This window comes from Diplotaxodon limnothrissa, linkage group LG3 (assembly GCF_057381915.1).
Source record: "Diplotaxodon limnothrissa isolate DT_005_m linkage group LG3, D_limnothrissa_male_GT1.1, whole genome shotgun sequence".
Taxonomy (NCBI): domain Eukaryota; kingdom Metazoa; phylum Chordata; class Actinopteri; order Cichliformes; family Cichlidae; genus Diplotaxodon; species Diplotaxodon limnothrissa.
The window spans coordinates 25503090-25530178 of NC_140598.1; the positions used below are offsets into that span (position 1 = coordinate 25503090).

A 27089-nucleotide genomic window follows, 5' to 3' on the forward strand; every position below is an offset into this window, starting at 1 on the left:
CAATGGTAGAGAAGTCCAACGGTCACAATCTTTCCCAACATTTTCTAGTAGGGATAGAAAATTCTCCCTCATCATTTTATGTATAGAAGAGGAAATAAAAAACCCCAAATATCTAAATCCGGTTTCTGCCCACTTAAAAGGCACTATTGAGTGGGGAAGAGCTCTGGCCAGGGAATTGAGGGGTTGCAACTCGCTTTTTTGATAATTGACCTTATATCCTGACAGTGTACCATATTGGTCCAGTATGTCAAAAAGCACCGGGAATGAGTTTAGAGGGTCAGAAATGTACAGGAGCAAGTCATCTGCATAAAGGGAGAGTTTGTGAGTCACACCGAACCTTGTAATGCCTTTAAATCTATCCTCTGAACGCAGCCATATTGCAAGAGGCTCGATAGCAATGGCGAATAGGAGGGGTGAGAGAGGGCACCCTTGCCTAGTGCCCCTCTCAAGTGGAAAAGGCAAAGACAAGTTGTTGTTAGTACGAATACAGGTGGATGGCGAGGAATATAGTAGCTTAACCCAGAGAATAAAGTCAGCCCCCAAGCCAAACCTATCCATCACCTCATAGAGAAAGCTCCACTCGACGCGGTCGAAAGCTTTCTCCGCGTCAAGAGATACCACAACCTCTGGAATTGAGTTGCACGATGTATGGATAATATTCAAGAGGCGTCTTGAATTGTCATATGAGTGCCTGCCGGCCATAAATCCCGTCTGGTCAGAGGCGATAATTTGTGACAGAACACGTTGTAGCCTAAGTGCAAGGATTTTAGATAGTATTTTAAAATCAATATTTAAAAGAGAAATTGGTCTGTAACTGCTGCACCACAGAGGATCCTTATCCTTTTTCAAGATTAAACAAATAGTAGCTTCGGACAAAGTCTTGGGTAATTGACATTTTGAAAAGGCTTCATTATACATATCTTTCAACAACGGTGCCATAAGATCAGAATTGACTTTATAGTATTCTGCAGAGTAACCGTCAGGGCCCGGCGATTTACCTGTGTTTAAGGATTTAATGGCTTCTTGTACCTCTACTACAGTAATAGGTCCCCCTAATCCCTTCGTCAGATCTCTATCTATTCTTGGAAAATGTATATTTTGGAGAGTTTCTTCTGATAGAGGGGGAGAGCTTGAAGTGTACAGATTGGAATAGAAACTCACAAATACTTCATTAATTCCCTCTGGGTCCGGTATTATGTCACCAGCAGCAGACTTGACCTTTGGGATTAGCTTGGAGGTTGCTTCGGCACGGGCTTGATAAGCCAGAAGTTTCCCTGCCTTGTCGCCCGATTCAAAAAAGCGTTGCTTAGTCTTAATTAATTGAACCATAGCTGTTGCGGTGGTGGTTAAATTGAGGCTGGCTTGAACTTTCACACGTTCTGTATAGAGGTTAGGATCTGGGTTTGATGCATATCTGCCATCTAGATCTTTGATCTTATTCAATAAACTGGACGTGTAAGTTAACTCTTTCTTCTTTAAATTTGACACAAATCCTATAAGCTGGCCTCTCATGTAGGCTTTCGACGTTTCCCATAATACACCTCTTGACACTTTAGTAGAATCGTTCAACTCAAGGAAAAGTGAGAACTGTGATCTCAAAAAATGTGTGTAGTCATCCCTTATCAACAGGCTAGAGTTAAATCTCCAATGTTTAATGGGTCGAGACGGGGTGGCTAATACCACATCAAAAGAAACTGGTGAGTGATCTGAAATGGCGATAGCATGATACTGACAATGGCTAATTTTACAGAGAAACCTAATATCAACAAGAAAAAAGTCTATACGTGTATATGTACGGTGGGGATGAGAGAAAAAGGAAAATGCCTTAGTAGTGGGATTCGTATGTCGCCATGGATCCACAATCCCCAGCTGAGTTTTGAAAAATTCTAGGGTTTTAGCAGATTTATTCAGGGAACAGGCCTTAGTTGACGATCTATCCAGCAGAGTGTCCTGAACCAAGTTAAAGTCACCTCCAATAATAAGATGATAGTTTTCCAAATTTGGAAGTGAAGAGAAAAGTTTAGCTATAAAAGAGTCGTCGTCCCAGTTCGGCCCGTACACGCTAGCCAGTATCACAAGTGAGCCCTGCAAGTTTCCTGACACAAATGTGAAACGGCCATCTGGATCAGCAATAACTTTATGTTGCTCAAACAGAATATTATTACGAATAAGTATGGCTGTCCCTCTAGCCTTGGCGTTAAATTTGGAATGATATATATTGCCGATCCAGTTTCTCTTGAGTCGCCTCACTTCTTTGTTGCAGAGATGTGTCTCTTGAAGAAAAAACACATCTCCTTTAAGCTGCTGTAAATGCGCCATAACTTTGTTAACTTTGGTTGCTTTCCTCACCCCTCTCACATTCCAGGAGACAATTCTAAGACCATTGATTGTGCTCGACATACCTTACTGTATTCAGACAGGTCTTTGATTTGACAAGTTGACAGTGGCCAGGGGAAAACTGGTGTCTGTATTTGAGGTAGTAGACTGTGAACAGAACAGGGGGAAAAAAACAGAAAAAAAAAAAGATAAAAAATAAAATAAAATAAGTAAAACACAACAACAACAACAACAACAGAAAAAACATAAAACAAGGCAATACATACATGCAGATCGAACAACATAAATGACATAAACATAAGCAACACTGTTTGGCTTGTTTGAAGCCGCGGCCATTTTTCAGCACGTGCTGGAGCGATAGCAGTGGTTGGTCACGGTCCTGGAGTCCGTGAGGCAGGCAGGGCTGATGGCAAACCCAAAGAAGTGTGTGGTTGGATGGAGGGAGGTACAGTATGATAAAATTGGCACAGAGCTTCCCCCATGTATTACGAAAGATTCACATCAAACTTATCCCATTCTTGGTTACTTTAATGAACATTTTTTATTGTCACAGTTTGATACTGATGATTTCTTGTGAACACTCCTTCAGTTTGAACCCAGTGACAGTATCAAGTTATTATGTTTATTTTCATGTCAGTGTTTTCATTTCCAACCTTAAAGTATCTCCACGTGATGTTCCTCTTTCATATTTTCTTCCGCCAAAATAACTGTTCCAATTCAAGATCTGCATCCTTGAAGACCCAATTTGAAGGCTGATTACGTCACGGCAACATAATGAAGCCTGTCCCAATTCCAAATGCAGCCGAAAATGCGCCCTTCTTTTCCCCGGATTTGAAGAATGGGTCCGGTGTATCATTTGTGGCCCAACATATCCCAGAATTCATGGCGCAGTGGCTGTGGCCAATTTTTTCTAATAAAAGCGGCGGATGGCAGAAGTGGGGTGAAGAAACTTTTCAAAAAAATTATTAAATATTATGTCACTTATTTATGTGCAAATGTTAAATATGGAAGAACATTACATCATTACTGTTGGCCAGTGATGGCCAAATAAAGCTTTCTATCTGGAGACCAAAAATATGAAGCGCAGCTTGAATTTTCAAATGAAAGTGTACTGCTTCATTATGACTGCCCACTCTACAGAGTGAAGTTCACAATTTTGTTTGACATTGGCCCACTGTTGTGTTGCTTTGAACAGATTTGAAAATTGTTATGTTTATTTTTGAAATAATTTTTATCAATACTTTCCTTTTTAAACATTTACCATGGTGTGGTCGTTCTTTGCTTGTGACTTCTTGGTGTTGGCAAATGCAATAGATGAATAATACATTTAATTTACATATAATAATGTACAACACACTGTGACGTGCTCGCACTTCTCCGTTGGTGTATGGGGCCCGCCCCTTGCTAGCCACGCTGCATGGTGGGCCACGCCTCCCCAACTTGCCTTGAGTGTGGCATTCCTATGCCTTTGGAGGATGGGCACAAGCACTGAGTGCTGTGTCTAAGTCCTGGGCATGCTTTGCTGACTAGAGAAGCCCCTGCCTCGTGCATGAATTGTTTGATTCTGCCCGAATGGACTAGGGAAGCTCGTGCTAGGTTTTTTTCTGTCAAGCGACCCGCACCTCCCTCATCTCAGGAATCTCAGGCGAAAGTGAGGAAAATAGCTGCTGCTGACATAGAATCTAGTCCCGCAGCTCCATGGGCCAGGTCCCCTTCCTCATTTGTCGAACTACTGGGCCCCTCCCATGCCTTTCCCTCCTGTGGCCCAGCCCCTGAGCCTGTGCTGTTGGATGTGGACTATGGTGTCGGCGTCTTCTCGGTTTGACTACGCTTCACGGCCTCAGCGCTACTTATCTCAGGTGCCGCTGCTGCCTGATTTTCAGGACCTGGTGTGCAAACAGTTTGAGGCCCTGCACCGTTGGTCCCCTGCCTGTAAGCGCTTTTCGGCCATGCATGGCCGGGAGCGCATTGACGGCCGGCCCCTTCCCCCGGTTGATCCGTCCCTGGCCCCCCTGGTTGCCCTTTGGGCTCCATCCTGGGGCGGGCTGCGTGCCCTAATAGGGATGTGAAAACCATGGACGGGCTCTTGGCTCGGCTACATAGCTGTATGGCGACCCAGGCCTGCCTGTCTAATTCATCGGCAATATTGTCACTTCATCTTCGGCATTTGGCCCGTCGGTTGCAGGCTACCTCGGGTGATCTGGAGGGCATGGGTGAGTTGCTGTCCACGTCCTCTCTCCTAGCCTCGCTCATGAAACATCAGGCTATTGCCACGAGCTCTTCCTTGGCTATTGCCACAGGCTTCACCACCTCTGGCTGTCTCAGTCCCGGCTCCGTTCGGGTGACCAGGATTGCCTCATGAGGCTCCCGGTCGACCCTGCGGCCATGTTTGGCCCCGGTGCGGCTCAGCTCCTCCAGCAGGCTACGGAGACTCGCCGTGCTTGCGCAAGCGTCCTGCCAGGGTGGGGTGGGCTCGTGCTTCTGTGCCTCCGCCTGCCCCTGCTGCTCCTACTTGGGGTCCTGAAGATCTCTGGACCCAGCTGGAGGCCTTTTGTAGGCGCAGCGGCCACGCTCAGGCTCGGTGAGGGGGCCGGGGTGCCAAGGGACAGTCATTCTCCAGCCGTCCCCCTCCTTCCTGACGTCTCCCTGGGCCAGGCCGCCCTGCCCGCCTCCCTGGCTACAGAACAGCGCAGGGTTGCCTGGTCGGCCCTGGGGGCGGACCCTTGGGTGGTATCTACCATGGCCCAGGGTTATCGCCTTTAGTTTTGCCGCAGACCTCCCCTGACTTCCACTCCGACCTTCACCTGCGTGGCCGACCCGGGTCAGGGTCGGGTGCCGGTAGGAACTGGCGTCCCTTCTATCGAAGGGCGCCATACGGGAGGTGGACGCCAGGGACCGCCGGGTGGGGTTCTTCTCCCGTTACTTTTTGGTCCCAAAGCGGGATGGGGGTCTCCGTCCTATTCTGGACCTCAGGGGCCTCAATCGCTATCTCTGGCCCCTGAAGTGCCAAATGCCCACGGTCCCCAGGGTGCGTCAGGCCATTGTTGCGGGGGACTGGTTCGCCACCATCGACCTGAAGGACGCCTACTTCCAGATCCCTTTCTGGCAGGGTCACTGGCAGTTTCCTCACAGCTGTCCTGTGCCAGAAGTTCTGTTGACCCACTGAAAGAGGCATCATTTAAGAAACACCAGGAACACTTAAGCTCATCACATTGATCAAGCAGGACTCATGCTCTTCACCAGCAGCTCCCTCACAGGGAAATCTTCAGCACTCCTCTGTAGGCCCGCCCCAGAAGATGGATAAACCCAGCATTTCATGAACACTGTGATGGAGACCTTTGGTTTGTGTAATGTTATAAATACTCGGATACTCCCCAAACTCCTCAAGCGTGCTCTTCATGGTAAATGGCCTGCATTTGTATAGCGCTTTTCTAGTCCCTAAGGACCCGAAAGCGCTTCACACTACATTCAGTCATTCACCCATTCACACACACATTCACATACTGGTGATGGCAAGCTACATTGTAGCCACAGCCCACTGACAGAGGCGAGGCTGCCGGACACTGGCGCCACCGGGCCCTCTGACCACCACCAGTAGGCAAACATGGGGTTAGTATCTTGCCCAAGGATATTTGGCATGCAGTCAGGAGGCAGCCTGGGATCGAACCACCGACCTTCTGATTAGTGGCTGATCTGCTCTGCCACCTGAGCTACAGCCACCCATGCAGCTGAGTACATCAAGTGTTTAGAACGGAAGCATGCAGGTCTGAGATCAGCAGCTTTCTGAAACACCAAACTGAGGTCCTGTTAATGCTGATATATAGTGACACAGTTACATGAGTGATTAATCCTTTTGGTTTTTTGCCTTTAACTTTATCAATAAAACAGCTGCAGCTTTCACTACAGCACATGTAGTACTGACCAGATTCAGTTCAGAACTGAAGAAGCTTCTCGGATGAGAGGTGAAACGTCTTCAAGTAACTTAAAGAAGTCCAGACGCTTTTCTTTGCAAGCTCCTTTGACTCCTTCTAGCAAGGAAATATAGGTGCAGCAGTCAGAGTATTGCTGAAAGGGATCTCCTGAGAAATCTTCAGAGGCCCAGTGAGGAGCGAGAACCATTCCAGGCATAGCTGACAGCCCAGGCAGTGGTTGAGGTCAAAGGTCGAGCTGGTTGGGGCCCATCATGAGATCAGATTTTGGAGCCACAGCAAGGACCACAAATCTGCGTTAGAATGAGAGCTGTGCCAAGGGGGATTTCCAGAGGCCAACAGAGGAGATTGTGGACAATGGACGGGCACCTGAAGGATGAGGGGAGCGTGCCAAGCTCCATCGACAACGGAGAGGGAGTCTAAGGATGGCATCATGATTCTGTGAAAGCACAGGAACCAGAAGCTATGGTGATGATGACAGCAGTTTCCTATGAACATCACCTAATGCTGTGTCACTATGCTGTGCATACAATGGCATACTGAAGACTGCTGGGATCATAACAGCAGTAAGATAACTGGACCCAGCACCCTTTCCACAGAGGGGTTTTTCTGCAGAGGATGGACAGCAGAAGAGTCACAAGTATTCCTATCGCAGGACGAAGGCCTAAAGTGAGGTGATGGGGGTTGATAGAGGCCATTTCAAGTGCTTCTGACCACTCCAACTGCCTGAAAAATAGCGGAGAGACCCTCCTGGATACATCAGAGGCACTGCAAAAAGGTTGAGGTCCCAGAGGATTCCACTTCCTCCACAGAAATCAACTAGTATCAGAATCAGAATCAGAATACTTCATTAATCCCGAGGGAAATTAGGGTTACAGCAGGCAGCACACTAATGGCGCATGCGCACTTACAAAGGAACCTTCTGACCAACTTTACACAAACATCACATTGGGGAGACATGTCAGAAAGGTAGGCTGATAGGAAAAAACAACGAAAATACACTACATGAGGTAAGAGGAGGAGAAAAAAAACTCCACTCAGACTGAGCTCCTAATGGGAGAACAGTTTGATAACAGAAAAAAAACCTCAGCACAAAAGCACATGACTATCAATACACCATAGAAACACAAGACAAGCAACAGGGGCGGGTAAGGGTAAGAGAGAGCCGATGTAGACAGCACATCCGGTCCTGCAGCATATCTGCGCTGGTCCAGTTGACTGCCATCTTCCCCGGTAGGGCACAAGCATCGAAGGCGTTGGAAAGGGAGGGGGGATGAGTGAGTGCTTATCAGTGTAAGTGTATGTGTGTGCATGTCCATAGTTTAGCTGAGACAGTGTCCTTCGGCCTATCAGGCTAAGTAAACAGTCCTCCAGCCAATCCAGGTGTCCTTGCATGGGACGGGAAGAATAGCCGTAACACAGTCATTATCAGGGAGTGATTGTTCGGCTCCAGCCTTGGGCCTGCAGCTGGCGCCGTTATGTGGGTCCGCAATCTCAATGTTGATTTTGTAAATTTCCATGCGAGCAGCCCAGGAGAATTTTCAGGCTGCCCTAACATTCCGACACTGGTCTCTCGATCTCCCGTTGGAGAGCCGCGAGCCTCCCCATGATGGTATCAAACTTCTGTACCATGGTGTTGTCATTCTTTTGATTCTGAGACCTCACAGCTGCAGTGATCCATTCCGCGATGTCTTCCAACTGTCGCTCAAGGGTCCCATTTTGAGCAGGCCTCTCTCTGATGTATCCCCCCATACGCTCAATGTTGTTGCTTTGAGCCTTCACAGCCGATGCAAATGTCTCCAAGGTGTTGACCATATTACGTTCGTTGTGAGGGGTCGCGCCTCGTCCCATCGCTTCGATTCCAGCGGGCAGCCTTGGGGGGGTTTGAACAGCCGGTTCCGCTCTCTTATTTCTCCGATAAACCAGGGCTAAGCCAACTCCGATCAGCATGAACCCTGTTATCACGGTTCCGAATAGATAGATATCTTCAGCGTCCTCGATCGACAGTCCCGCCAGGCACATGACCCTCCAGTTCTGCCACCCGTGCATCGTGTATCCGGCAGGGAAAGTCCCTCCAGGGCACTCAGGCTCTCCCAAGCCCAGACTTCTCGTTAAGAAAAGGGTGCCAATAGCATTCAGAGACCAGTTGATCAAATCCATAATTCTTTTAGGTTTTAGAGAACGACCGTGTGAGTCTATTCCAGGGAAAGTAATTCAAACGAGACAAGACAAGGACATAGAGGCTAAGCAGGAAAGATAAGGGTGAGGAGGAGAGGAGAAAAGTGCGACCGCCTTCGCTGAGAGCCAAGAGATTAGATAGTAGAGGAAAGTTTCACCCTCACTTGGTTGCTTCAGTGGCGAGGGGGAAGTGCTGATTGGGCGCCCGTAGGGAATTGCTCGCACTTCAATCTCCAGCCATTGGCCAACTTTAGAGTAACCAGGTAGTAGGTTGTGACAGACCCCTACGTAGCCATGGGAAGGTGGACCCTCCTGGTTACCTTGACTACGACACTCACCTTTACAGGACAGAGACAGAATCGGCAAATACAGACTATTATGTCTGTTCCCATATGCCCAGCATGTCAACACACCCCACACTATATGTGTTCCTGGACCAACTCCCAGGGAAGAACCACTCCATGATACTAGCAGAGGAAGGGGGACTTTGCGTCCTCTTCAACAACACCTGCTGCACTTACATACCAGACGATGTACATTCATCAAACATGACTGACGCCCTGAATGCTTTGAGACAGATCCAGCAGGCCCAAAATCAGGGCTATGTAAGTGATACAAGTGACTGGTTTTCTTGGCTTTACACTGGCTCCTGGTTACAGGTGCTAAAAGGACGACTCATCGGAGTTGGGATATTTTTACTTTTATTTTATGTCTTTGTAACGTGTATATTGCCATGTCTAAAACTCATGATTAACCGCATAATATTTGCCACTGTTGCTGCATATACAGCCGTGACAAATGATGATGATGACTCTGACCTGTTGAAACATGAAGATTTTGTGTGATTAATGACGATGTGACAGAAAATGTACAACAAGATGTTACATACTGATGTCTCATTGAAGGTTTTACTGACAACAGGAGGGAATGTCAATGGAAAATTGTACTTAGTAGTCAGTATAATCTTTTAATGATATAAGTTTGCATATGGTAGAATACTGCATGTAATCATTTGTGTTTAGAAGTATATAGTTGGTGGCATATTGAAAGAATGTCTCATCCTAGGAGGTCTGTAACATTCCAGGGTGTTCTGGCGTTCACCCCCACATCCTGGGAGTATGGGAGAGGTCGTACCTTCTCTTATTGTTTTATGGTAGGATAAATGTGGCTATGTCTGTTTTAGTCTAAGTGCCTTTTGTTTAGATGAACTGCTGGACGTCCAGACCAGCAGGTTTAGGGAAGGTTCGTGCATGTAGGAGATGTGCCGCGGTCCCGTTCCTTGATAAAAGTAATAGTTCCACGGCCACCAGAAGAACAAAAACTCTCTCAATCCACATGATTGAGTAAAAGATAATAAACGGATGAAAATACAAGTCAGAAAAAAAAGAATAAGTAAGAAAACAGAGCTAAACTAAGAGAAAAAGCAGGAGCGACTGTAACAGCCTGCACACTGGTTGGCGCATGAGCACTGATAGATTTTTGGTGATTCGAAACGCCGTTTACGTGTGGACGAAACAGCTGCGTTTTCAAAAATACCCATGTAGGTGTGGACGTAGCATAAAAGAGTTTATTTCGTTACTACCTGTAATTTATTGCAGATTACTTGTATTTGCTCAATTGCTTACTAAATGTTTGAGGTGTGAAATAAACCGCAATGGAGCAAAACAAAGGGGGTCTAGCAAAAAGAGTTTGGGAACCACTGCTCTAGCAGACCATTACATGGGGAAACCTTTTGGATACAAGCGCCCTGATCCACACAAGTGTGCACACGGGTGTTCACTAGTGATGTGTCCTGTGTGTCGAAGCGTCGAATCGTGTGTCGGGTAATCTCGGGGGCGTTTTTGTGAAGCGCGTATCGAGGCTTGCCTTGATTACGTATGCAGTGACGTTCGAGGCCTAGCGGGCAGTCCGTACCACGTGACTGATTCAGGGACTGGTTCACCGGTTCACGCCAGATTCGAAATAAAATGGGCCGAAAAACAGCTGATTCCCCATCACACTGTGTTGTGGAATTGGATTACGTACGTGCTACATAGTTACTTGAGCATTTCTTCTTCGATGGAACCAGCAAGGAAGACATGTTTTTTTTTTTAATTTTGTCTCTCCTAATAAAGTATGCACACAGTAATAAATATCACAAATGATAAACACCACAATATAAATAAACAACACTACACGTCCTATAATCTGATTTCTGTCTTTTAGTTTATTAAAAAGTGAAGCACCAAACACTAGTTTGTGTCATTATCCAGATGTACATAAGCATGATTACACAGGTACTAGGAGCGGGTTTTGATTAGAGATGGCACGATACCACTTTTTTATGTCCGATACCGATACCGATATCATAAATTTGGATATCTGCCGATACCAATATGAATCCGATATAGTGTTTTTTAATCAACAAAACTGTTTTTTTTAAATATCTTGCTGCATTTTGTATAAGTTCATACTCAAGTTTAAAACAACAACTACACTAAAGCTATTCTGTTATACCTGTATGCAAAAAAATATATTTCATAGTTCAGCAATACTGATCAATCTAATAAACTTAAACCTACACCATCCTCCCTATTCTGGTATTTTAAAGAGTACTTAGCATAAATATTAAGCAACCTAACTAATAGGGTTCCAACTCTCAGCAACAACAAAAATAAATAAATAAAAAATAGGGAACCACCCCTCACGCGCCACCTCATGATGCTTAATCGACGTAATCAACCTTAATTTGATGCAGTGTGAAAAAAATGCACAGAAATCAATTATTTTTCAAGAAATATTAAATAGATTCAACATCTTTCTTCAACAAAATTGCAGACTGCACAGATGGTACCTTCCCAAAGGAAAAAGTACTATAGCTTACTAGGGTATATATATATATATATATATTAGACTTAATAGTTACTATATACAGTAATGGACTTCTATTCATTTTGCATCAAATTAAAACTTTGGGTGTCAGATAATTATTTATTAAAAGCTAGACATTTTAAATGAGAATAAGAAAGAAAAGTATGTCTTTGTGCCCCCTTTTCCCTGTTAATGCCCTATCGGCCCCCCTGGCTAAACTTTGCTAGATCCGCCCCTGCACAGTTACCAGCCGTCAGCTGCATAGAAAAAAGATCCTCGAGTAGAAAGTAATATTAAATAAATTCTAACAACAGCTTATCAAGCTTAAACGTGCTGCTGTTGTTCAGCCGCTGGTTTCCTCTTTCTGGTGCAAAGTGGGCCAAAAGCAAACTAGAGAGATGGACTCGCGACAGAAAAGCCGATCAGCTGATCGTTAAGCAGTTTCATGATTGAAGTAGCAGCAAGAAGAGGCAGTTGTTTGTTAAGCTTAACGCAGGAATGCTTTACAAACATTCAGAGATGGACTTACACACTTGCTTTACTTCTCTCGGGATAACTTTGTCGGAGATGAAATGCCAGGTTGCTAGCGAAGCTCCAAATGCTATCCAGACCACTGACAGCCACAGCCGCTCTATCACGTGATGCATACTGCTCCGACGTGCTAACGTTCTGAGGTGAGTTACGGCGTGTTGCAAGTTTTGTGAGGTGCTTTCGTGATATTTAATGGATCGGATTACATTTTTTATTTTTTTCTGATATCCGATCCAGTAATCTAGGTCAATATCGGACCGATACCGATACGTAATATCGGATCGGTCCATCTCTAGTTTTGATTATCGATTAAAATCGATTCTAGCTTGGATAACGTGATATCGATTCATTAAAATCCTGAATTGATTTTTAATATAAATATTACTACATTTCAACAACCACCAAACAGCTAAAAATGTAAATGAGAGGAGGTACACCGATTCTGCACAAAGACGTAAACACAAGGCGTGGACCGCTGACGGATCAGAATCAGTGAGATGTCGCCTTTCTCACCAGACAGCACGGACACGGTCGGGGCTGAAAGCCGACAGTTCACTGATTCTGATCCGTCGGCGGGTCCGTGCTTCGTGTTTACGCCTTTTTGCGCTGATTCTGAAGCTGCAGGTTTTATTTCTCTTCAAACAATATTGACCGAACCAGCAGAAAAAAAGAACTACGCTTCACATAAACATTGTCATGAATTTCCTCTGACTTTTGCTGTTTTGCTTTCACCAGGATAAAATCCCACTTCATGCACAGCTTTCTCTCTCTCACTCTCTCTCACACACACACACACACACACACACACACACACACACACACACACACACACACAGTATACTTCAAGAACAGTTTCCCGTCTAAAAATCAGTTTTCTGCATTATTCGCTTGTTTGTTACGCATAAGACCTCTGTTGTTTGTCAGCCGCTGTTCTTTCCCATTTAAATACTTCCGAAAAGAAAACCTAATTTCTGCCGTTCAATACCCAGATAGCAAGGAGACATTGAACAGATGTTGATTTTCTATCTGAACCATCAGAATCGTCAGGATTGAAATGTCAACATAAAACTAATGTTGAAACAACATTGAAATACTGATGAAACCTGACACTGACATTGAAATAACATTGATTCACTGTTGTTCTGTCATCGTTGATTGTTGATCTATTTATAGTTGACAAGGTGACAACAATCGCGTTGAAAAACCATCGATTTATGGTTGAGCGGGAAATTAAAGCTGCTGCCACTTGGACTATTCCGCAGCACCCCTATCACATTGGTACATCCCTCCAGGTAACCATTGTCTTGTACAGTAGAGCGGGACATTAGATTTACTCTCAGCGGAATTGACCGGAGAAGGCATCAGTTCATGCACTGCACTGGCCTGCACCACGATTAGTATAAGGAAAGAATGAATGACTTTTGTTCTATTCGTTATTTCCACGGTTGTATTTGAATAACAGTAAAAAAAACAAAACAAACTTGTTAATGTAAAGTTTCGGATAAAATGTGGGAGCCCGAAATTGTGTCTACTTTCATCTTACAATCCGGCAACAAATAAATTGCACTGCAAACAAAGTCTATCAACAAAGAAAACATTTTCGTTTCATACTTTTCCGTTATATTCCCTTACAAAGCTAGCTTTAACGCTTCGAGGGTTCCTTTGTTCTTGCCGTCACCTCGGCGCTTGACCCAGACTTTCGCTCTGTAGTTGCTTTTTAGCATAGTACTACAAAAAATTGTAAATCTGTGATATATGATTGATAAACGTAAAGGTAAATGTATAAATGTGTTCAATGACTTTGTTACTTTTAATGATTGGAGAGCACCCGCTTCGATTCGCACTCAATTCAAACTTTACGTTGCACGCTCACCTAACTTTACGCTGCACGCTCACCTAACTTGCGTTTGCACCTTTTGTCCACACGTAAACTGCGTTTAGCATTTACGTGTGGACGAGGAAGACGGAGAAAACGCAGCGTCAAAGGTGTGCGCCTATTTTGACGCCACACTGTGCGCCAAGTTTTTGTCTCGGTGCCATGAATTCCTACAATGGCAGACTTAGACAAAATACTGTTAATTTTATTATCTTCAGTGTTTAAATGCTTACATATACAGGTTTGCTTGTAATTGTTGCCTATATACATTTTAAGCTATTATTTATTATTTAGTTCAATCAATAGATCAAGTTTTGTAGTGACTCCACTTTTATGACCATTTGGGACTTTAACCCACAAAATGACCAATTCCCTATCAAACTAATTGGGACTCTAACCCAATTTCACTGTTTTACTTTACCTTGGGACTCTAACCCAGTATTTTAACTTACAAACTTCAACTTGAATTAGTCTCTCAGCAGTCCAACTGCTTTAACTTCAATCAGCAGTCCAACTGCTTTAAATCTCTCAGCTGTCCAACTGCTTTAAATACTCAGTACTGTCACTTTCAACGTTTCATTATCATTACTTCAGCTTCAGTTCTCATGAGATTTTTTCATCAAAATCAAAACAGACATCTACCAGTAATTTCAGTGAGTAGACTTTAATTTTATCATGTCCAATTTGGCACACTTTGGAAATAGATTCAACAGGTAGTCCCTTACCTTTGTATAAGCCGGCTTATGCCCACTCACGTCAGACCACTGGCTTGTGCCTGTCCGTTCGACAACCTCGGACCGTCCAAACCTCCAACTTCCACCCCAATACCACAGGACGAGCCCCCAAACTGTTACGGATTCAAATATTGGGGATGGATACAAGAGGAAAAACCAAAATAACAACACTGGTCCGGCCGGGTTGAGTCAAACGATGATTTTAATGATCACACGCGTGGGAGATGGACACCGTACGCAGACAGCATCAGATCTCAAAATGGTGGAGCATTGATCAAACTCTTATAGCCTCTAGTGGCCCCCACCTAATCATAAAAGCCTAAACATTCATATTCTTTCTCTCACACAGCGCCTAAGCTACGACCTTGGCTCCCTGTTTATCTGCTCCTGCTGAGATGGGGCAGAAAACCTCTCCAGTATACAGTGGGGCAAAAAAGTATTTAGTCAGCCACCGATTGTGCAAGTTCCCCCACCTAAAATGATGACAGAGGTCAGTAATTTGCACCAGAGGTACACTTCAACTGTGAGAGACAGAATGTGAAAAAAAAATCCATGAATCCACATGGTAGGATTTGTAAAGAATTTATTCGTAAATCAGGGTGGAAAATAAGTATTTGGTCAATAACAAAAATACAACTCAATACTTTGTAACATAACCTTTGTTGGCAATAACAGAGGTCAAACGTTTACTATAGGTCTTTACCAGGTTTGCACACACAGTAGCTGGTATTTTGGCCCATTCCTCCATGCAGATCTTCTCGAGAGCAGTGATGTTTTGGGGCTGTCGCCGAGCAACACGGACTTTCAACTCCCGCCACAGATTTTCTATGGGGTTGAGGTCTGGAGACTGGCTAGGCCACTCCAGGACTTTCAAATGCTTCTTACGGAGCCACTCCTTTGTTGCCCGGGCGGTGTGTTTTGGATCATCATCATGTTGGAAGACCCAGCCTCGTTTCATCTTCAAAGTTCTCACTGATGGAAGGAGGTTTTGGCTCAAAATCTCATGATACATGGCCCCATTCATTCTGTCCTTAACACGGATCAGTCGTCCTGTCCCCTTGGCAGAAAAACAGCCCCATAGCATGATGTTTCCACCCCCATGCTTCACAGTAGGTATGGTGTTCTTGGGATGCAACTCAGTATTCTTCTTCCTCCAAGCACGACGAGTTGAGTTTATACCAAAAAGTTCTACTTTGGTTTCATCTGACCACATGACATTCTCCCAATCCTCTGCTGTATCATCCATGTGCTCTCTGGCAAACTTCAGATGGGCCTGGACATGCACTGGCTTCAGCAGCGGAACACGTCTGGCACTGCGGGATTTGATTCCCTGCCGTTGTAGTGTGTTACTGATGGTGACCTTTGTTACTTTGGTCCCAGCTCTCTGCAGGTCATTCACCAGGTCCCCCCGTGTGGTTCTGGGATCTTTGCTCACCGTTCTCATGATCATTTTGACCCCACGGGATGAGATCTTGCATGGAGCCCCAGATCGAGGGAGATTATCAGTGGTCTTGTATGTCTTCCATTTTCTGATGATTGCTCCCACAGTTGATTTTTTCACACCAAGCTGCTTGCCTATTGTAGATTCACTCTTCCCAGTCTGGTGCAGGTCTACAATACTTTTCCTGGTGACCTTCGAAAGCTCTTTGGTCTTGGCCATGGCGGAGTTTGGAGTCTGACTGTTTGAGGCTGTGGACAGGTGTCTTTTATACAGATGATGAGTTCAAACAGGTGCCATTCATACAGGTAACGAGTGGGGGACAGAAAAGCTTCTTACAGAAGACGTTACAGGTCTGTGAGAGCCAGAGATTTTCCTTGTTTGAGGTGACCAAATACTTATTTTCCACCCTAATTTACGAATAAATTCTTTACAAATCCTACCATGTGAATTCATGGATTTTTTTTCCACATTCTGTCTCTCACAGTTGAAGTGTACCTCTGGTGCAAATTACTGACCTCTGTCATCATTTTAAGTGGGGGAACTTGCACAATCGGTGGCTGACTAAATACTTTTTTGCCCCACTGTAGTTTTAGTTTGCATTATTCTCCTGAATTGACTGAAGGTGATAACTATTGCATTTGTTAAACTGATTTGCATTACATTAGCCTGCTGATTTATTGTGAATGAATGATATTGTTTTATGATGCATTATACTGCTGAGTTATAAGAAATACTGTTCGCAGAAAGTCATCGCCTTATTTGTCTGATTAGAAGAGAACAGAATACAGTGGGGCAAAAAAGTATTTAGTCAGCCACCGATTGTGCAAGTTCCCCCACTTAAAATGATGACAGAGGTCAGTAATTTGCACCAGAGGTACACTTCAACTGTGAGAGACAGAATGTGAAAAAAAATCCATGAATCCACATGGTAGGATTTGTAAAGAATTTATTCATAAATCAGGGTGGAAAATAAGTATTTGGTCAATAACAAAAATACAACTCAATACTTTGTAACATAACCTTTGTTGGCAATAACAGAGGTCAAACGTTTACTATAGGTCTTTACCAGGTTTGCACACACAGTAGCTGGTATTTTGGCCCATTCCTCCATGCAGATCTTCTCGAGAGCAGTGATGTTTTGGGGCTGTCGCCGAGCAACACGGACTTTCAACTCCCGCCACAGATTTTCTATGGGGTTGAGGTCTGGAGACTGGCTAGGCCACTCCAGGACTTTCAAATGCTTCTTACGGAGCCACTCCTTTGTTGCCCGGGTGGTGTGTTTTGGATCATTGTCATGTTGGAAGACCCAGCCTCGTTTCATCTTCAAAGTTCTCACTGATGGAAGGAGGTTTTGGCTCAAAATCTCACGATACATGGCCCCATTCATTCTGTCCTTAACACGGATCAGTCGTCTTGTCCCCTTGTCAGAAAAACAGCCCCATAGCATGATGTTTCCACCCCCATGCTTCACAGTAGGTATGGTGTTCTTGGGATGCAACTCAGTATTCTTCTTGAGTTTATACCAAAAAGTTCTACTTTGGTTTCATCTGACCACATGACATTCTCCCAATCCTCTGCTGTATCATCCATGTGCTCTCTGGCAAACTTCAGACGGGCCTGGACATGCACTGGCTTCAGCAGCGGAACACGTCTGGCACTGCGGGATTTGATTCCCTGCCATTGTAGTGTGTTACTGATGGTGACCTTTGTCTGTGAAGGTTCTCAGTCATCCAGGTCATCGTAGTCAAAGGAGCTTGCAAAGAAAAGCGTCTGGACTTCTTTAAGTTGCTTGAAGACATTTCACCTCTCATCTGAGAAGCTTCTTCAGTTCTAAGGTTAAATGGTGGAGAGTCCCAGATATAAACCTAGTGGGAGAAGAAGGAACACACACATGTAAAGGAAGCACTCAAAACATGCGGCTATCCTAAATGTGCGTTCTTAAAGTCAGCAAAGAGGCACAGAAAAGAAGACCAGACACCAGCGAGGGAGGATAAGAAGGACAGACGCAACAACATTGTCATCCCCTATGTAGCCGGTGTATCAGAGAAACTCAGGAGAGTTTTCTCCAAGCATGACATCCCAGTGTATTTCAGACCCAGCAACACGCTCAGACAGAAACTGGTTCACCCGAAAGACAAAACGCCAAAACACAAACTTAACAATGTGGTGTATGCTGTACAGTGCAGCGAGGAATGCTCAGACCTCTACATTGGAGAGACCAAACAGCCACTTCACAAGTGCATGGCACAACACAGAAGAGCCACCTCCACAGGACAAGACTCAGCAGTCCATCTGCATCTTAAGGATAAAGGACACTCTTTCGAGGATGCCAATGTTCACATTTTGGACAGAGAGGACAGATGGTTTGAAAGAGGAGTGAAAGAAGCCATCTATGTCCACTGTGAGCGACCATCTTTGAACAGAGGCGGGGGTTTACGACACCAACTCTCTGCCATCTATGATCCAGTTTTGAGATCCCTTCCCAGACGCCTTAACGCCCACTCACATCCTGGGCCATCTGACCTCAGGAATTCGCATGATAAGGTGGGGCCAGGTTTCACAATGAACACACCCGAAACTCTGGCTGATTGGGACCCACGCCCAGTTTCCCACCTTGGCTCAGGCGATTAGAGGATCATCAGGGGGTCCTTTTGTCCCTCTGTGGGGGGTCACTCCCACTAGGTTTATATCTGGGACTCTCCACCATTTGACCTTAGAACTGAAGAAGTTTCTCGGATGAGAGGTGAAACGTCTTCAAGCAACTTAAAGAAGTCCAGATGCTTTTCTTTGCAAGCTCCTTTGACGATGGTGACCTTTGTTACTTTGGTCCCAGCTCTCTGCAGGTCATTCACCAGGTCCCCCCGTGTGGTTCTGGGATCTTTGCTCACCGTTCTCATGATCATTTTGACCCCACGGGATGAGATCTTGCGTGGAGCCCCAGATCGAGGGAGATTATCAGTGGTCTTGTATGTCTTCCATTTTCTGATGATTGCTCTCACAGTTGATTTTTTCACACCAAGCTGCTTGCCTATTGTAGATTCACTCTTCCCAGTCTGGTGCAGGTCTACAATACTTTTCCTGGTGTCCTTCGAAAGCTCTTTGGTCTTGGCCATGGCGGAGTTTGGAGTCTGACTGTTTGAGGCTGTGGACAGGTGTCTTTTATACAGATGATGAGTTCAAACAGGTGCCATTCATACAGGTAACGAGTGGGGGACAGAAAAGCTTCTTACAGAAGACGTTACAGGTCTGTGAGAGCCAGAGATTTTCCTTGTTTGAGGTGACCAAATACTTATTTTCCACCCTAATTTACGAATAAATTCTTTACAAATCCTACCATGTGAATTCATGGATTTTTTTTTCACATTCTGTCTCTCACAGTTGAAGTGTACCTCTGGTGCAAATTACTGACCTCTGTCATCATTTTAAGTGGGGGAACTTGCACAATCGGTGGCTGACTAAATACTTTTTTGCCCCACTGTATACCGTATTTCCCGGACTACAGAGCGCACCTGAATATTAGCCGCACAAGCTAAAATCAGGGGGAAATCCTGTTTTTTACATACATTAGCCACACCTGACCAAAAGCCGCAGGTGTTTCAATGTTGACTTATCATATGTAAGAGAATGTGCACAAAGCGAATTGTCAGGAAAGAGATGGCTGTTTGGAGACATCACTTTTATTAATATTTTGAAAAACAAGTTATGGGTACATATTTGCATAACTTTTTAGAATCAGAGAATCAGAAACTTTATTGTCATTGTCATGAGAACAACGAAATTAAGAATGGTCCCCGATCATTGCATCATCCCTAGCAATATCAAAATATAAATAAAACAATAAAATTCAATAAATAAAATAGATAGAATACTTAAAATACTAATAAGATATAACAGTAAAACATTCACATACATTCCCACACACATGCTTCAGACCGTGCATAGATTAACACAAGAGTGGCGTGATGGACATTTAGGGTTGTGATGGCATGGCACACATGGTAAGCTCCACACCTCACCACCCGTTGATTCACTTTAGTTTAATTTACAGTCACTACTTTAAAATATTCTACTTATTGTTCAATATCGTTTCTTTATTAAATGTATTCATTTTTCCATCACACCTTCCAATGTTTATATGGCGTGCACACACATTGCAAGGTCAAAGTTCTGTTTTATGTTATATTAATACATCTTTCTTTGTTTGAGTTACCTGGGGGTTGGTGTCTCCTCCTGTCTGGCAAAAGGTGTGGCAAAGGGCTGGGAGACCTGAAATACTGCTGACAGCCTAATTGGATTGCACCACATGCTTCATTGCCTGGGGGGTGTTTCATGTTTGTTTAAATGTTTTGTATTAGTTGGTTATATGGCAGCCGTCTTGTTTTCCCCCGTGTGTGTCATTTGGTTTAGCTAAACCAGTATTTAAGTCCCCCTGTGTGTCATTTCAGCAGGTCAGTTTACCATATGTTTGTTTGAGGTTTTGTTAATTATTATCTTGAGTTTAGTCTATTGAGTTGACCTCTTTTATTGGTCTGCCTGTTTAAGTTTTGGCTTTGTTAAATATATTTTCATATTTTTGGGTCAATAAAACCCGTTTTTTGAATTAAACAACCTGTGTCCTTTATGCTTTACTGCTTGGTCCCTGACAAGGGTATATGTACAAGTAGCGGTAATTACAAGTACGAAACATGTACTGTGCTTCATAAATGAGTAACAAATGTAGTACATAACAATAACCTACAACACACCAGAAAAATAGATTCGGACTACCTTTTAGGCTCAGGTGCAGTGACAGGGCTTTAACAAGAAGAAAAGTCAGTCATTCAGCACCATCTTTCTCTTCTTCCTGCGCACTAAAACCACCAAAATCCTCTTCTCCAGTGTCGGATACGAACAGGCTCAGGATGGCTTCGTCATCCACTCTCAGCTTCTTTCCTTCGTTGTCACTTTCAAAACAAAAGAAGTCCTCGTTGTCAGTGTCAGAGTCGAACACCCTCTGAAGGGCCGTGGCAGTGTCCTCCTCTTCATCATGCAGCAGTCCAGCCCTTCGAAAACCGTTGGTGATCGTGGATGTTTTCACACTTTTCCACGCTGTCAGAATCCACTGGTGGAGTTGAGCATAACTTGCTTTTCGCAAGTTTATCACCGCTGGTCATCCACGACTCCGGCTGAACGCGTAGCGCTACTTTGAAGTTTGTTTTTCGCGCTACTTGTACGGCACTATGTTGCCTTGCGGATGGACATGTGACCAACATACCACTCTTGAACCCCGATCCTTCCGCCAGGCAACGTAGTGCCGTACAACAGCGGAACAAACAAAACAAATCGTCTTACGATATCACAAAAATCATGGACAATCCATAGAAAAGCCGCACCTGACTAAAAGCCGCAGGGTTCAAAGCTTGTGCAAAAAGTAGCGGCTTATAGCCTGACAATTACGGTACTTGTTCTGCGACCAATTCTTTATTTTTCACACCAAACTATTTAATAAGACAAACTTTACACAGAGTTAATCAAATATAACTAATGCTTTAACATTATCAGGATTTCATAATAAAAACTACAGATTCCATCTGAACTCTGTGGAGCCTGATCTCAAGTCCAACTCTGAAACCAGAAGAGGATCTTTCTCTCTCTTCAGAGTCATTGTGATCCAGTGATTTCAGTCCTGCATGATCAGGCTGATGTTTGCACAGAGCAGATAATGAAGTGAATGTTTTTGCACATTGGTAACAGTGAAACAGTTTATTTACAGCGTGGGATCGTTTGTGTTCGGAGTATGAACTGAGATTCCTGAAGCTCTTGTCACACTGGTCACAGCTGAAGTTCACTTCCATGTGTGTACGTTCATGTTTGTTACGATGACCTGATTGTGAGAAGCTTTTGTCACAGTGTCTGCACTTGTATGGTGTCTCTCTTCTGTGGATTCACTTATGATTGTTCTTTAAGCTCACGTGCAGTGGTGAAGGATGACCCACACTAGTCACAGGTGTGCTTTTTGACCCCAATGTGGAAGAGTTCGTGTATTTTTAATGTACTTGGTGTGTGGAAGCCTCTTCCACATTCTTTGCAGTAGTTCATTTTGTCTCCAGTGTGTCTACGTTGATGTGGTTTTAGGTCCCGTTGATGATTGAAGTTTTTCCACAAAGGTCACAGAGAAACTCTTTCCCACCACCACAGTGAACGATAAGGCTGAGAACAGGATCCATCTGTGTTGCTCTACTTCTAAACAAAGACAGTGTAAGTCAGGTTACAAGTAAGTCTTCTAAGTCAGACTTGTTCCAAACAATCAGGTTAAAATTACAAGATAAAACATAAATACATCCTCACAGTAACTGCACTTGTAGAGTTACTTTCTGGTGTGGCTCTGTTGGTGTCTTTTCAGGTGATATGGAGTTTTAAAAGTCTTCTGACACAGGTCACATTTGAAAGGTCTCTCCTCAGTGTGGCTAAACATGTGTTGTTGTAACTGTGCATCTGTTGTAAACGGTTTCCCACACTGATCACAGCAGTAAACATCATTTCCAGTGTGAATCAGTAGGTGAATATTTCGGTACTGTATGTTGTTGAAAGTTTTTCCACAAAAGTCGCAGCTGTACGCCTTAATTCCAGAGTGGGTAACCCTATGCTTCTGTAAGTGTTCATTTCGAGCAAAAGCTTTTGCACACAAGCCACAGATGTACTCTTTAACTCCACTGTGGATGAGTTTGTGGTTTTTTAAACCTCCAGCCTGGGTAAAAGACTTTCCACACAAGTCACAGCTATAAGGTTTAACTCCATTGTGGATGAGTTGGTGAGTTTTTAAGTGCCCAGCCTGGGTAAAAGACTTCCCACACTCATCACAGCTGTAAGGTTTAACTCCACTGTGGATGAGTTGGTGTCTTTTTAAGCTTCCAGCCCAGTTAAAAGACTTTCCACACAAGTCACAGCTGTAAGTTTCCTCTCCCTTTCTTCTGTGAGGTTTGTCGGCCTCCTGAGAGCCCTGACTTCTCGCTTCACGTTGGTCCTGCAGTGACAGAGATACAAACAGAGGCAGTGAGTGAAATGCAGTCATGGAACATGACTGCATTTCTGTAACTGTAACTCCCTCCATTAGTGGAATTTAATGTGACAAAAAACACATTGTTGGTGTGTTACCACCACCTTGTGGTCCGCATGTGCACATGTAGTGTCACATTACAATGATGTGCAATGAGAGTTGTACTGAAAATGACATTCTTGAAGAAATACTGATAAGTGGAGAAAATCTTTTACTTCTTAAAAATTTTTGAGTTCAACAGATGATATTGTTGTTTCAATATGTGCTGATAAAATATGATTTTTGTATTTTCTTCTAACTTCTGTGGTTTTTGGTTGTGAATGTAGATTCTGTATATATGGAGGAGCCCAGGATGGAAAAGATAAAGCTGCTGTTAACGTGTTATTAAAAACCAACCAGCTGTGCACACAGTTTCAATAACAGTGTAACTGTGATATTTTTCTCACCTTCTGTATTGAAGTCATTGTTTCCTCTGTAGTGGCTGAGCTGAGTCCAAATGGCTGAAATTGTTCCTCTGCTGCACCACCAGACCCTTCTCCTCCTGTTACTCAGCTGGGACACAAAAACTATATAGACGTATTTTATCCCTGACAAAAAGAAGCAGAGCAAATAAAAATTACTACACTCCTCAGTGACAAAAAATACCCATGAAGCTTCAAGGTAAAACCCCAGAAGCAACTACAAAAAGAAAGTCATCAGTTGCCTACAAGAACCTGAAAGGTAAAAAGCCACTGACTGTCCTGTATGTCACCGCCTTTACCCGGGGGATGCGACACCCTGTATATATGGACTTCCATAGTTCCACCGCCTTTACCCAGGGGATGCGACACCCTGTATATATGGATTACCATAGTTCCACAAAGGAGTCCAGCTTGGAAATGTTGTAGCAGTATAAACTCAGCCAACTACAACATTTCCAAGCACCTCATTACCATCCTAGCTCCCCTAGGATGGTAATGAGGTTTTTAAAAAACATTTAAAAAATCACTTTGTTAATGTGGAATTCAAAAAGTATTTCACAAATGGAGAATGTATTCTACAATTCATTATTTAAGCACAGAATTCTTTATTTTGGTGTGCGTGGCTGCTGTGGTCCTCCATATGGGGCTAAGGTAAGGCAAGGCAAGGCAAATTTATTTGTATAGCACAATTCAACAACAAGGTGATTCAAAGTGCTTTACAGAGACATTAGAAACAAAAACAAATAAAAAGCATGATTTAAAATTGATTAAAACAAGCAAACAAACAAACTAACTAAACACACACATTTCACACCTGTTCGCGCGATCTGAACCCTTATCGTAAGGGGAGCTACCAGTCCTTCTGTGGACGAGCTACTTTCTATTTTAAATTCCCTGAATTTAAAATACTCTCTAGACCCAGTCTAGACCCAGCTGGGGAGCTACCCAGAGCTCTAAACCCACTTAACAAACAAACAAACAAACAAACAAACAAACAAACAAACAAACAAACAAACAAACAAAACAGTATATAAAATCAAAACAGATAAAATCAGAACAGTAGAGAAAATCAGTAGTTAATGTAAGTTTTGAAATTTAAGCTTAACAAACAAACAAAACAGTATATAAAATCAAAAGAGATAAAATCAGAACAGTAGATAAAATCTGTAGTTAGTGTAAGTTTTGAAATTTAAGCTTAAAAGTGTGGATTTGGTGCTTTATTCAAATGCAGCTGAGAATAGGTGAGTCTTCAACCTGGATTTAAATAAACTGAGTGTTTCAGCTGATCTGAGGCTTTCTGGGAGTTTGTTCCAGATATAAGGAGCATAAAAGCTGAATGCAGCTTCTCCGTGTCTGGTTCTGACTCTGGGAACTGATAAAAGACCGGATCCAGATGACCTGAGGGATCTGGAAGGTTCATACTGGGTCAGGAGGTCACTGATGTATTTTGGTCCTAAACCATTCAGAGCTTTATAGGCCAGCATCAGAACTTTAAAGTCTATCCTCTGACGGACAGGCAGCCAGTGTAAAGACCTCAGAGCTGGACTGATGTGGTCCACTTTTTTGGTCTTAGTGAGGACTCGAGCAGCAGAGTTCTGAATGAGCTGTAGTTGTCTGACTGATTTTTTAGGTAGACCTGTAAAGATGCTGTTACAGTAATCAAGCCTACTAAAGATGAAAGCATGGACTAGTTTTTCCAGGTCCTGTTGAGACATCAGATCTTTTATCCTTGAAATATTCTTGAGGTGATAGTAAGCTGATTTTGTTATTGTCTTAATGTGTTTTTCTAAGTTTAGGTCTGCATCCATCACTACACCCAAATTTCTCACCTGGTTGGTGGTTTTTAGGTGTATAGATTGAAGTTCTCTGGTGACCTGTAATCATTTTTCTTTGGCGCCAAAGACTATTACCTCAGTTTTGTTTTTGTTTAGTTGGAGGAAATTGTGGCACAACCAGTCATTAATTTCCTCAATGCATTTACCAAGAGCCTGTACAGTGCCTCGGTCTCCTGGTGACATTGTGATATATATTTGTGTGTCATCTGCATAGCTGTGGTAGTTTATTTTGTTGTTCTTTATAATCTGTGCCAGTGGGAGCATGTAAATGTTAAACAGAGGGGGTCCCAAGATGGAACCTTGGGGAACTCCACATGTGATACTTGTCTGCTCGGATGTGAAGTTACCTATTGATACAAAGTATTTCCTGTTTTCTAAGTATGTTTTGAACCAGTTTGTTACAGTTCCTGAAAGACCTGCCCAGTTCTCCAGTCGTTTGAGTAATATGTTGTGGTCAACTGTATCAAATGCTGCACTGAGATCCAGTAAAACTAGGACTGACATTTTTCCACTGTCTGTGTTCAGACATATGTCATTAAACACTTTTGTCAGAGCGGTTTCAGTGCTGTGGTTCTGTCTAAAACCTGACTGGAAGGCATCGTAGCAGTTATTCTGTTTTAAGAAGTAATTGAGCTGTTGAGAAACTGCTTTTTCAATGATCTTACTTAAAAATGGGAGATTTGAGATCGGCCTGTATTTTTTCCTTTGTGTCTTGTCAAGATTGTCCTTTTTTAGTATAGGTTTGAATATACAGCAGTTTTTAGTGGTTCTGGAAACACACCTGACATTAAGGAAAAGTTGACGATCTGTAACAGGTCTGACTCTAAAGTCTTTGAGACCTTTTTGAAAAAACTTGTTGGCAGGACATCTAAACAGCAAGAGGAGGAGTTCAGTTGACCTAAGATGTCCTCCAGGTCTTTGCTGTTAATCGGGTGAAACTGTTTGATGGTGTTTAAACAGTTTTTCGGTGGACACAGTACATATCCTGGATCTGCTGTTGATGTACCAACTGCTTGTCTAATCTTTTGGATTTTGTCTGTGAAGAATTTGGCAAAGTCATTGCAGGCCATGGTTGAATGAAGTTCAGCTGCCACTGGCACAGGAGGGTTTGTTAGCCTGTCAACTGTAGAAAATAAGACCCGAGCATTATGGCTGTTTTTAGTGATGATGTCAGAGAAGTAGGACCTTCTTGCACTCCTCAGTTGTAAATTATAATTGTGAAGTTTCTCTTTATAGATGTCATAATGAACCTGGAGGTTTGTTTTTCTCCATCTGTGCTCAGCTTTCCTACACTCTCTTTTTTCATTTTTCACTAGTGTGGAGTTTCTCCATGGAGACTTTTTCCTTCCAGAGATAACCTTCACCTTAATGGGGGTAATAGTGTCCATTACATTTAACATTTTTGCATTAAAGCTATTGACGAGCTCATTGACTGAACCTTTGGACAGGTCAGGTGTTAATGGGAAGACCTGGTTAAAGATCTCACTACTGTCTTCAGTTATACACCGTTTTGTGATCACTGCTGTTGATATATTTGTGTGGGCTGAGATTTTACTTTCAAAGAAAACACAGTAATGATCAGATAAGCCCACATCAGACACAGTAATGTTTGAAATGCTCAGGCCCTTGGAGATCAGTAGATCAAGAGTGTGTCCTCTATTATGTGTGGCCTCTGTTACATGCTGAGTCAGCCCAAAGTTGCCCAGAGTGTTACTCAGGTCTTTAGTCCCTTTGTCTTGAGGGTTGTCCACATGGATGTTAAAATCCCCAACAATAATTACACAGTCGAAATCAACACAGATCACAGACAGCAGTTCACTGAGGTCATTAAAAAAGTCTGTGCAGTATTTGGGAGGCCTGTAAACACAACTTTGGATGGGG

The 27089-nt window shown here is 43.4% G+C and overlaps 1 pseudogene; it reads right to left on the reverse strand.

The window, feature by feature from the left end:
- Window positions 1-4596: 4596 nt before the first annotated feature.
- Window positions 4597-23410, reverse strand: LOC146635092 (uncharacterized; annotated as a pseudogene).
- Window positions 23411-27089: the final 3679 nt, after the last annotated feature.